We start from the raw sequence: 12783 nt of genomic DNA, 5'->3' as shown, positions 1-12783 counted from the left end.
ACTCCGACACAGGCTACTGTGAGCCCGCTAGTCATACCTTTTAAGCAAACCTGTCAACAAACTGTAGGTGTAGTTGAATGTGCGAGATGACGAGTGGCAAATTGTTCGCATTTGGCAGGAATGTGTATCCAACACACGCTGCTGTCAGGTCTCTGGATTAGAAATTCCAATTCTTTTCAGAAAAACGGCTACGACTTTGAATGGCGGTTAAAATAAGTTGACTGATAATCAATCGGCACAAGTTTCCAACGTAAAGACCCAACTCATACTTTAGGGCTATTGAACCGATGAAGTTCAACTATCTCTTAGCCATGAGGTTGCATCCACTTAACCTGGAGAAGAATGAATAATTGTTCGTTATCTACCAAAGACCATAATTTAATGGTACACATGACTGGAGGCACGAGGTGGAAGCAGTCCTCTGTGGTTATTCAGCGAAGGATTCCCGGAAAAGTGCATTAGCGGAGCGACCCATTCGGTATGTTACACATACTATGCGTTAAAATGTGCGCGTACAATGCTTGTGGGGCCGACTGATCTTGATCAAAGTGTCTCCAATTGCGTGTGTGCTACCGAGTAACGTCACACTGTTTTCGTGTTCCTGTTCAGCCAATGTACGCGACGTATCTCAATAGCAGGCAAATGGTGTACATGGTTTTCAACTCCACTGATGACCAGTGACCAGAACCGGGACACCTGTGCACAAATGAGCTTGAGGAAGAGCCTGTTAATACAAGCCAGATGCTAATCGTCTAACGCATCGACGCATACGGATGCGCACTCCGTCTGATAAACCAAGACGTGTGTTGGTAATGGACAGAACTCATCCAGATGTGTGACCATCATTGGCTGGCTTGGTGCGACCAGCAAATCGGCACGCTCTACAACTCTTCGGCAGTGGAATCAACAAGTGCTTTGTGAGCAGCACGGGCGACTACGTCGAAATAATGCGACCGTACGCAAATTGTGAGGTAAACGTCCATGAAACAATGCACTATTTCAACCAGAACCATAGCGAACACCAATCGTGTACGACCAAATTTTGTAAGATCAATTCACGTTCGTGGAAAACGGGAAATGTGAAGGGGGAATGTCAAACAACTAGAAAGGTTATGAAGGCTGAGGGATGATGTCGGGTCGCATGACATTTTGTGCTGTGTCAAGAAAGGTCCAGAGTAAAGGGCGAGGCAGTTGGCGCATAGAGTTCAATACTAGGATAGTGTCCAAGAAGTGGACTTGACTAGACTTTGATTTACATAATCTTCCGACATAGAGATCTTAAGGAAGCCGTCATTACAAAGGTAATACAAAGTGCCGATTGCGGCACGATCACGCACTGGTGCTATCCAAAGAACGACAGGTCCTGAAACGGCCCCCTCATTATGGTGCAGTTTTGAAATCAACGAAGCTCAGTGCCCAGCAGCTACTGAAGAAGTCAAAATTACAGAAGTTCCTAGTGGATGCCGCTCACAGTTTGTTCAAATCAACACGTAAAACACACTGGAAGAACACTGAACCAAGATAAAAGAACACGTCAGAACGGGTGCGAATAAAACCACTGGATTCAAAAGCGTCAAGACTGGTCTTATGAAAGTGATGCATTTAGATCTCCCCTTTGTCGACGGTATAAAAACAGCTTTCACTAAGACGTTCCAACCGCCACTGAGGCGATTAGCCCGCGAGGAACTCCGCAACACAAGAACCAAATTTTGAACCATCAAAAGCAGATTTAAGACTGAATAGTGGGCTAAAGAGTGCTAGGACATCCAATCGGATGTGTGTCAAGGCTGTCACATGATGCTCTGAAGGAAATCTGTGGACCAGTATTCAGACCGCCCGAATGCCTAATAAGTCTGAAGTCATACTGGCCACTTGAAGAGTACTTTTTTGAACACTACCAAACATCCCATGGAATCTGGATTCGGACTACTCTTCACTCGAACACCTGTGGAGATGAACCTCTCCAACCCATCTACGAAGGCGGAGAGAGCTTCGAAGACCGAGAACTAAACTGCAGCCACAAAAGACGGAGAATGTACATAAATATTCGAATAAGGTGGACCATTATTGAAAGGCAAGATTTTTTCACATGATTCGCACAACTAGAGACTGTAGATGTCCCACATGAATTCAAAAACACCACAGCTGTATCACAGTTCAAAGCAAAGAAAGCCGGCAGAAAACAGAAACTACTACCTGGGGGTTAGTCTTCCCTGCACAATGCTTTTCTGACAGACATCTTGCTTTAATGGAAATATAGATGCGTTTAACAACACATGTCTTTTAAACCCTACTCCATCTATACAGGTTAATGGCTGCCATACATAGGGTTGCGAAAATTTCCGCTATTTCGGCAACCCTAGTCCATAGACCTAACAACCTGTACACAACCTTATACTCGGGTTGCCAAGGAAAACCGTGCTATGTAGATGCGAATAGAGCAATCACAGTCGAAGTATGGGCTCCATGTACCAAGCGGTCTTACTGCCTTCACGACTGGATGACGGCGAAACAGGAGCACTACACTGACGGCACATTAAGATGCTCGGCAAAATTCACAAGGCTGTAGCTTATATAGTGTATAAGCTACGTGTACATGGTAATCCCCCAATTCGCAACAAAGACAACCCTAATTGTCATTGAAGAGAAGCATCTCTTCCCACCAAAGATCAGACACAGAATCCCAGCTTCGGGCTTTCTTATATTGAGACCCCACGTATGCCTATGACTGCTCGCAATTTACACAAGTTTGTTTCCAACTTTTTCAAACGTGATTTTCGGCTACACGAAGCTTATCTACTAAGGTAATCCCTTGAGCATAGACCCCTAGAAAAGGGAGTGCACTGTTCGGAATGAGGCACACTAGCATTGTCTGGCCTCCACGATTAATTAGACCGAGCAGCGCCCAGGTGGGTAGTATATGGAAACCTGATAAGCTATGTACCAACAAAAAGTTAAAATTAACACGGGAAACGTAGCAAAATTCGAGAACTGACGCATTATTTCCATCATCAGAGGAGTTTTCGAGTCGTTTTGTAGACCAGCGAACGGTTTTCATGCTTCTCGGCGCATTGTCTTTTAGTGCACGATGCCATCACCCTCACTTTACATGTAATACGAAAATAGTTAGACAAGAATCGATAAGAACATTTTAAAAATGGCTATGTAAAATGGTAAAAACTGATACCCGTACATGGGCAGTTTCTGTGGGAAACGCACAAACATTACTCTTAGAAAGACATGAATTACTGCGCTGTCCTTGTGAAGAAAAACCATCCTCTCGAGAACTTCCCCACTTCGTTCTAATAAATTACTCCGCGTACCAAATGCGCTGGCTAATACGGGTTGCACAAAAATGGTGCAAATTCATGTTTTACATATACACATTGCTGATGACTTATTTCTACTTTGCCGTAACACTGATATCTAGTCTAATAACTGAAATAAGAATAGAGTGGATAAAGGGTGCTATTAACACACCGTGATTCCGTCAGCCATTATTTCCACCATAAAGATGAAGTGTGGAATCATAAAGCTCTTATCAAACTCTATCCCAGTCAAACAAACCAACGCTAAACAGGGGGATGTATCTGTATTCAACAAAAACGCTCCTTGACAAATGACTGAATTCGGATAACATTACGAATCAGTTAGCAATAAGCTGATTCAAATAATCCCAAATTGTTTAAACAGATCCATAGACCCATAGCACCAAGTGATGATATATATAGGCAGTGTCCTGCACGATAATGCGGTGATGGTTATCCAGAAGTTGTGGGCATAGCAACTCAAATCGACATCTTGAAATCTGTGGGAAACTAATAAATGGGCGCCACACAGATGCGACCACACAAAGTGTCATGGGTGGCCGCAATGCACCCCACTAGCTGGATTGCTTGAGAGCTTCGAGTGTCCGATGAGTCTGTCTGTCCATCAACATCAGACAGGCTCTTACTGGGTGTCTAAAGGCCAAATAGTCCGCTTCTCGCACTGCGATCACGGTCGCAGGCGAATTGCCTGTGTTGCTGGTCTGAGCACGGTCGCGGCAGTTGCACAGCACTTGTGGGAAAATGCTCATTTCCCATGCTGAAAGAGAGCGTGTTAATCCTCAAACTGAGCCAACTCAACATATCGCTGAGGTCATGGGAGTTAACACGACCTTGGTGCTAAATTCAGTTAAATGCTGCCGGGTCATATATGAGGAGTGAAAAAATGGACATCAGAGAAGTCGAAAATTCAGCACCAGTGTGCCTTCGGCGTGGTCAGTGATTGAGTATACGATTGGTTCGTTCATTCACAAACGGAAAATTTGCCGGTATCCGGCCAGCATCTTAGGGAAAATGCCACAGGAGTTGGCGAGGAATATCGGATGTGTGGAATTAAGCGAAAGCAATGGCTGGCTGTTCAAAATTCAGAAGGTTCACAAAGTCTGCTCAGGTTCACTAAATGAGGAGGCGAATGAGGATCTATTAACCGCAATAGATGGAGCCTAGTGATATCCACAATGCAGACGAAGCAGCGTTCTTATAGAAAGCATTTCCGAATCGCAGTCTGACCATAAAAAGCGACTCGCGTCACTGTAGGAAGTTTCCGAATGAACGCATGACGGTATTTTTGTGTCACGGTGCAGCGAGCTCAAAACTGCTACCTGTGCTGATCGACAGGAGTCAAACGCTCAAATGTTTTAAAAGAGTACCCCGGAAACCTGCGAATTCAAAAAAGAGTTTTTTGGAAGACTATCTCAGTTTCGAGCAATGGATCCAAAGACCATACAACCAGATGTTTCTGGATAGTCGGATGGTCAGGCTGCTCTTAAATGAGTCTCACTCATCCGCGATCATCAATGAGTAAAGCAAGACTGATTTCTCTCTCTCCAAACACAATGTCGGGCCTGTGCTATCTGGATAACTAAACTAGACTGTTGTTCGCGACTGTTGAGCCACGTCACCCAGCTGATCACAGATTTTCCATTGGCATCAACGGCTTTCAGACAAAACATGGCAACTAAGCATGTTAATAAACTTACTAGATACGCGTCCTGAACGCAACTACATAGATGGAGATTAGTTGGCAAAACATCGGTATCCAAGCCACCCAGGTATGTTTTACTCCATGTGGAGTGAAGAACTGTCCTGGACGTACCGTGCACTGACTTCAACCCCCTCCCCATGGAATTGATTCTACAGAACGATTCTTACCAGGTCACTTTTTTCAAAAATGATTTTTTTGCGGTAAGGAATCGTTAAATATTCAAGATATGGATTGTGAAAGCGACTATTAGGGTCCTGAGGTTGTGAAGCTTGAAAATGGTGTGTCTGTTTTTGGAGCAGCTCATGGGACTGTAGGAAAATTTCAGAACAGTTACTCTCAAACCACTCCGAAACATGATCTCATTCCTGGTGAAACTTCATTGTCAGTTGACAAACGTCAAGAAAGAGCTGTTTTAAACAGATGAAAGTTACAGATTTCTTCAAACCACAGTACTAGCGGCATGAATTGTACTTTTGACTCATGCTTCAGGTGTTCGATGTAATAAATAGGAAAAGGTTTGACCACTTTCCACCACGATAACGGTAGATGTGAAAGACAAAGTTCGTTTTTACACTGGGACACTTTCAGGCCTTATGAAGAGCAATCACCGTTGTTACGCACTAGTTTCAATGTATCATCGCATTATTATCGAAACTCAAAGAAATTAAATTATTACTGACCGATACGGTTGGTGGAAGATGTTTTCACAAAAGAGAATGACTCCCATCTAATACCAGTTAGGTGATTTCCTTGGAAGGGCACTTTTCCGGAGGACTACTCTGTCTACGTAAGTATGTGTAGGCACTCTTTACCCAATCCTCTTCGTCCCAAATGAAAAACGAATGACAGGAACCCTGCATACCTTTTCCGTTGTGCCGTAGTTGCCTAAGCATGCACGACGGGCCACTCAGGCTTTTGTTTGTACCGTAACAAATATAGGTGCCTTACGGACTTAGCTTTTTGTAAGAAATACCAGCTCCGGTTGCATGCGTATCGTTTGATAGGCGCAAGCAAATGGCATCTTCATGCCGCATAAAAAGATTGAATTGGGGACGTGTCAGCAAGTGGATGAACAAACATGTCTGTGCACGGACAGTTGTTATATGGTATACAACTGACCCTTTACCGTTATAAACAGACAAGAGGGACTGCTGAGCCTCACTTGCTATTCGTCAAGCAGCAAGCACTCAATAGACTAAGTAAGCAGTTAGATCATTTGGGGGAAGTCAATGAAGGTAGTCCTTCGTCTACCATATGAACCGGCACTAGATGTTTGTTCAAAGGACATCTAGCTTAACTGCAAACGATTCACCGCTGTCACCTTATGCCCCAAGACACAACTGCTGTCCCAACTCAACTAACCCAACAGAGCTCACTTTCACAAACAATCAACACACAGCCCCAAGGGACGACAAAATTAAATCTGGAAAGATCTTTCACATGTGAACAGTGGTCTGTAAATCCTTGACGACGTAATCAATTATTGCAGAACAACCCAGGACATACCTGCCTTTCTCTGTATAACACAGCCAAAGAAAGAATTGTGTGGAAGTTCAGTTCAGCACCATTTATCTTAACGTCTGAAACGTCTCTTGGAATGGCTGAAGCAAAACTTTCAGCTGAGGAAACTGGTTGCTTACGGGATAAAAGGTCAGCTGGTACAGTGGGGCTTTTTCACCCAGGTGAAAGGCACGACCGCTGTTTGCGTGAACAGAGTCCTGTCAGATTATTTACCACTAGGCTATATAGTATTGAATGGCTTGCCGATTTTCCTCCTATTCTTTTTTGCCTGCTTACGACCTTGACTTGTCCCTCATAACTCTTTTCTGACTGCGAAAAGCTCTGAAAACTTATATACTCTCCAAAGACCGCTTCACCATCAGAGTCCGACTTGGAAGCAGCTGAAAATTAGTCGATGGACACCCATTGTCCACTCAGATGGGAAATTGTCGCATGATCTTAACGCTGGGCCTACACATACTACATACACTAGACAAGTGCACACATACCAGGGACTTCCAGTCGCGATGAGAACCTTCGGATCCTCGCCCAAAATGTCCTTAACCCTCAACATGGTTAACAAATATTTTAGGTTAACATGATGAACCGTACACAGAACATACCTGCATTAGACTGAATGCCGAATGCACACCTCAGGCTTGAAATTCCTGATTTAAGCGGGGCTCAGGCGTGGTTCCAAAGAACCAATCTAAACCACGGTGAACGAGTGACGATACCCAATCTCTGTTGAGCCAACTACCAAGGGTGGCAAAAATTCTCTGACTCTTGCAAACTTCTTCTAAACCAGCGAAAGACCTTTACGCCAGTACCATCCTTTTGGTAAGTGTCTACTCCTTTCAAACAATCCGATCTTAAAGCCATCGTAAAATGCATATAGCCGAATCACAAGGAGTTGCAAGTACCCGCTGAACTCAAAGAGCCAGTAGGACACGAAAGTTGCCTGCATCAAAGCAGTTCTCGATCTATAAACTGTTCAGATAGCAACAGCTGGTAAAAAAATCCCAAAGGATCAAGCACGGGTAGCCTCTTCTAAGAGATGACCAATTCTTACGGGTCTTTATACAGAGCGAGACAATCTTGAGGTTTCTTCTGCATTTTGAGGACTGTATGCGTTTCACATTGGCTACTTACATAAAAGTGAATAAACCGACAACCTTAGAACACTGCCAATTGCATTACAGTGGTTGAAAATATCAGATTTTGCGGTCATTTATCTTACAGTTTCTCAGAACGTTTCTACCCTGGGTTTCCTCACAACATAATTGTTGGAAGAAACCGTCCGATTCTGCAGCAAGCATAATGAAGAGGAAGACAAGAATGTAACCTGCTCCTTGAGTTACAGTGTAAATTTCAAACCATCTGATCTTCAATCGAAAGACGTTCAATGTTAATGAGACTTTACAACCCTAAGGTAAAGTTAGATTCCTAAATATGCCGAAATGGGACTAAGCTGTTATAATTGTTACGACGGAGGAACTTGATCTCCTTGTGTCAGACAGTAACTGTAGACTGGGGATAAATCAGTGGAATGTTTAAAAAAAACAGGAAAATGGGTTGAATGTGATCAGCAGTATCAATCTCTCTCAGTTTCAGTCTAGTCGTAGTGTCTTCATTGATGGTCTATGTGAATCACGTAAATTCTGCTTGTGTTCTCTACTTGTCACCGGATTTTTTGTGGACAGTGGGATAGAGACAGTCGTCCCCTTTAGCCTACGGGGTAGATAAAACAGCGTGCGCGTACACGCTTTCAAACAGTCACCATTGGATCAATTCACTCAACCGTTTAAAGGCAGATATCGGTCGCATCCACTTGTAGCAGACGCACAAACCAGTCGAAACAGGGGCGCTAACTTCCCACTTCATCGCCGTGGTTTATCGTTCGCCCTGAGTGCACCTGTCAATCAATTCGGGTTATTTAGCCGACAACTACTCATGAAAAGCTGTCATTCGATTCAGGATGTGAACAGTGGCAGAAGTAGGAGGGATAGTGCCAGAGGAGTTTGTCGTCTCTCATAACGCTTCGTCAAGTAGCTAGCTGTCAAATTTCTCCTAATGGTTGCAGTTAGGGAGAAGGAGGGACGGACTGGGGGCAATTGGCAGAAACAGCGTGTGAGGGTTAGGTATAGCGCAGACTACCAGACCGTATATTGAAACGTGTTCGTACGGAATTCCGGGTTTCACTGCAACGTCCCAAGCTTGGGGCCGGATCGTGTTGGATAGAGGTTGCAATTTCAAACTCACCTCCTTCCACCCCATACACACAACGGAAACCGTTGAGAATGAATTCGGTCGGAAGAGAAACAGAGAAAAAAGCAAAGCTATTGAGTTTCCATGGGGTATGGAATACTACGGGCGTACATAATAGGGTTTGCGGTGAATGTGAAAAGCTTTGGTCCGATCGTGGGCTTGTTTGACGGGAATGGTGTCACAAGTGTTTTCATATAGTACGTCGTTTTCTGCTCACTTCAACAATGCCAATCGTTTGAACGTGAGTAATGAACTGTATAACTCTGTGGCCTTGAATATCATTTCTGTTGTACCGTAATTAGCACGCTGACGCAATATATGAACGAGGGCATCACTTTCGATATGTCGTCCTCTGACCCTCCCAAATATGCAGAAAATGACATATTGTAATTAGTCCAAACGAAACCGCATTAGTTCGTGGCTAGAATTCTGCTTCATACCAATGAGAAAAGGTGATGGAGGGCTAACTGGGTCATACAGTAGTCTGAACTCTCGTCACGTGGCTCGTTCGACAAAGTGTCTGAGATTGATCAGATTTAAAATGTAACTATCAATATCTTCGTTGAACGAACAATCACACAGTTTTCATGATAAAAATAACCACTCCTGTGCGATAGACCGTGGTCCATCATCTTTCGCCGTTAACTCTGCTTCCGTTTTAGCGTTTCGAGCAACGAATGAGATAACTGGGGTACTTTTGCAACCATTTATCATGCGGTGAGAGCTAAACCGAAGCTGGAGCTGATGGCTCACAGCCTGCCTGACATCCATTGTCCTTATTTAGCGTTCTGAACCGAAAAGTTGCTGCTAATCACACAGAGCTATAGGCCCACCAATGTTCTTCACACAAGTTACCGTCATAGAATACTAGGACCAAACTACGCTAAATAGGAAATTTACAGAAATATGTCAAGAAGGAATGGGCGCAAAAGCCAATAAAGTGGAAAATCGACGTATATCGGTTGCCTTTCCTCAGAACCACTATAACTCGCTTCAACATAAGTTAAACGATTACCTAGGGTTTCTTCACTTCTGCTGAACAACAATAATCTATTCATTGTTTGAGTCATGGCGTTTCACCGTCTCGAACGCAGTCTGCTAATATGTCCCAGGTTCGATTAGGAACAGGACTGGAGGACAGTGAATCCACCTAACAGAACATCTGACGAGGTAACAGGTTTACACTGATGAGATATATCAGTAAATGATCCTGTCCAGTAAAAATTGATGGTAACACTAAACTTTTCAGTAGCTGGATATACGCATAAAAACGAATGGTCAATTTTTCTCATAAAAGGACATTGACAACTGGATAGATGATATACCGAATACACTAAACGCTTTAAAAAAACAGACAGACCTGCTAAAGTGACAGTGGTTGAAATAAAAAATCTGCCATTTTCGGTTAATGCGCGGCAATATTGTCAGCTGGTACACCCAACTTCGTACTGACGATATCCTCAATAGTCGTGACGAAACGTCTAAAGGCAAATTGCGAAGCTTGGCAAACAGATCAACAGTCACCTAATCTACGACCAACCGACGCACCCAAGCTACCAATATTTCGATATCTTGTCACTACTATCATTCTTGATATCACTTACCATGTTTTCATGCATTTTACTTACCTTTCTTACGCTTTTCCTAAATTTAGAGTCCAAGATTTGGCGTGATAACAAAAAACGAATTCCTCACTATCAGGATATTGAGATGAAAAATCGGGAGAAAGGCATTCAGCAAGCTCTACTGAAACAAAACATTCGGTATTCTCCAGCTGAGTGGCAGACAAGTTTTGTGGAGAAAATCCCATGTTCTTTGGTGCTATAGGGCATTTATGCCTGACTGAATGTTGATGACAGCTTAATCTAAATTATCCCAATTGGAGTGTGATCGTTCAGGTTTCCAGGCTGATTTGTAGTTACTGACAACTCCAGATTTTGTTTCTGTTTCTGTTGCAGTTTAAGTAATCCACAACTCCCTTGTTAGTGAACACTTTCCGTGATCAAGGAGATCAACTGTGTCATAGGTTGTCGAGAAATTCTACGTCTTCAGTTGTTGTTTATAGGCTAATTCAATAAATTAAACACGGTTGAGTAAAACGATCTCACTGTTGACTGCGTCAGCTATAGGTAGTCGGCATAGGCGTCATTTCGAATGGCATGAATGGTATTTGAAGGGATATTGAATACACCCTAGCTAGACCACAATACAAGTTGAAGTAAAAGCACGTGGTCTACCCCTTGATCGAAAAGCTAACGACTGTATTATAACTCGCAATGCAGTTAAAACAACCGGTAGTTTACGTCAGCACCCAATGCTCATTGAACTGTATAACGTATTGCAGCGTGACACGCTAGCGGTTTCATACTCTAGATTGTGCCGGTTATGTTAGTTGATCGCAGCATATTTGGCATGCCTCATTAGACTGACGATAATCTGCTTCAAAGTGACAGGGGAACGGATTATGAGGTGAGGAAATATCACCTAGTACATCCGGAAACGTGACTCTCCAAATGGTCTACCCGATATACTTCGTTAGAATACCAGCAAAACCATGAAATATTTAGTTGAGTATCATGTCACAGAATATTTTTCCCCTTTGCAGAGAGAATAACTTCTAAGGAGTGTGCGAAGCATTCTAAGATGGAAGGTAATAAGTGAATGTGTCTGCGGATGGATAACCTGATTGTGTATATCGTCAGAAGAGTGTTCTACGGGGTACCTCAATACTGAGTAGAGAAATTTCGCAATCATTTGTATTCCAAAGGGTTTCGAAAGTTTCTTTGTGTTCTTCACACCATCTCGTGCCACTCATATCTGAAGGGGTGTACCCTGAGGAAGACCTTCATTCTGTAGCGCCGCTGGCCCCAGAATTTCATTCACTGACTCTGTAGTCAACTGAAGTGAAACGCTAGCATGCACTTAGTTATTACCGTGTGCTTAGTGAAGCTGAACTTCTAAAGCGAGAGATATAGGAAACAGAATTACGATTAAAGGTTTCACGATAAACCAAGCACAGGAGAGTGGCACTTTCGAATTTTTCACTGTGAGGGAGTAGATGGAAAAAATCGACTAACATAGGAAACAAATTTAAAAATCCTGAACATGAATGCGTATTTCAGACATTCAAAATATGAGTATGAATGTCCTTGCTATCCGAACAATAGTTTGGTCTGGTTTTCCATCACTCAAATCAGTTAGAACCCCTCGCCTACTGCTGACAGGTCAGCACACGTTGATCCGCTGAAGCCTTGGTCGCGTTGGGGTATCCAGGCTGCCGGTCCGGGAGACAACCTCTCACTCAGCGGTGTGCACATGCAAGTGCACTTAGGGCAAACGCCCGTTGTCGATGTTTCACCTGCCAGGGTGGCGTGTAAGCCAACCACCTCTATTGGTCCGCAGAACGAACGTAAGACGAAGGTGGTCATGCGAGAGAGAGGTTATACCGAATCGGCTGAATTCGGATCCTCACAAATCAGCCAGTCGTCCTTTGTCTGGCTCGGTGGCCTCCATGTCCTGTTTCCCAGGTCCCTGTCGGGAACTGCGTATTGTGACGATGAAGCTGTTTCACACAACACAACCAATTTGGACGAAACTTAAACTGCATGCGTAAAACTGGATTTTTGCACCAGAAAGCTGTAAAAGTTTGAGCGAAGTACCATGTCTCGAAGATGTTTGAGAAATCCGTCATTATTTAAATCCATGGGACTTGATATGTGTCCTTGACTTGTATCGTCTCAAACGTTGTCTTTGTAAGGCTTGCTAGTTTTCGGTTGTCTTTCGTGAGCACTGGTTCGCAGAAAACTCACAGCCGTCGACATATCCCTTAGTACGAACTTATTGTTCGTCAAAGGTCAGCAGTGTTCATTTTTTGGTGAACAGTATGCATGGTTTGTCGAGCAGCCGATTATTGTGTGAGCATCATTAGACAACAAATTATTGGACTCAAGTTAATAGTGGTTAGAGAATACAGCAACCATTTGT

This window comes from Opisthorchis viverrini (genome assembly GCF_000715545.1).
Source record: "Opisthorchis viverrini unplaced genomic scaffold opera_v5_151, whole genome shotgun sequence".
NCBI lineage: Eukaryota > Metazoa > Platyhelminthes > Trematoda > Opisthorchiida > Opisthorchiidae > Opisthorchis > Opisthorchis viverrini.
The sequence above is the reverse complement of the archived record's forward strand: the minus strand, read 5'-3'. Positions refer to the sequence as shown.